Source organism: Lagopus leucura, unplaced genomic scaffold, assembly GCF_019238085.1.
Source record: "Lagopus leucura isolate 7727_CA_CO unplaced genomic scaffold, USGS_WTPT01 34240-0_obj-0_obj, whole genome shotgun sequence".
Lineage (NCBI taxonomy): Eukaryota > Metazoa > Chordata > Aves > Galliformes > Phasianidae > Lagopus > Lagopus leucura.
The window spans coordinates 665-1337 of record NW_024967187.1 but is presented as its reverse complement, the minus strand read 5'-3'; positions in this window follow the sequence as shown (position 1 = coordinate 1337).

The window sequence follows — 673 nt, the reverse complement described above, 5'->3', positions numbered from 1 at the left end:
ACGGTTCAGTGCTCCCATGGGGGGGGGAATGGGAAGCGGGGGGGGTTGGTTGGGGCTGAGTTCTGCTTCTCTGGGCTCTGCAAACGGCCGCGTTTTGACCCATTTCTCAGTCGTTTCACTTGGTGCAGCTGGAGGGCGATCGTGGTTCAGCTGCACTCCTTGGGGGGGGGCTGAGCTCCGTGTGCCCACAGACGTCCTGTCTGCCCGCTCAGCGCCGCAGGACGGACCTTTCTTCACTCACAGCCTCGCCAGTAACTTTTATTTTCGGTCCCCTCGTTCTCTTGCTGTTTGCTCTTCATTAAAACCGAGCTGAGCTCCGTCTCCCATCCTCACTCCTTTGGCATTGGCCGCTCCTCCCCGTGCGCTGCCATGGAGCCCTTTGGGGCTCTGCCCTGCCGGGTTCCCCCCCTCCATCTCCCCCACCTCGTGCTTTCCGGAGCTGCTGGGGGCTCTGCGGGCGGCGGAGGCACGGATGGAGCCGGGGAGCGCTGATGTCGCGTCCCGATGCCGCCGGCGGCCGCAGAAATGCACCGTGAAGAACCCGTAAACCAGCGGGTCCAGGCACGTGTTGAAGAGGCCGAAGAGGAAGAGGATGTGGCTGAGCGCCGGCGGCACCCTGCCACGGGTCAGCATCTCCGGGGAGAACCAATACCAGAGGCCCAGCAGGTAGTAG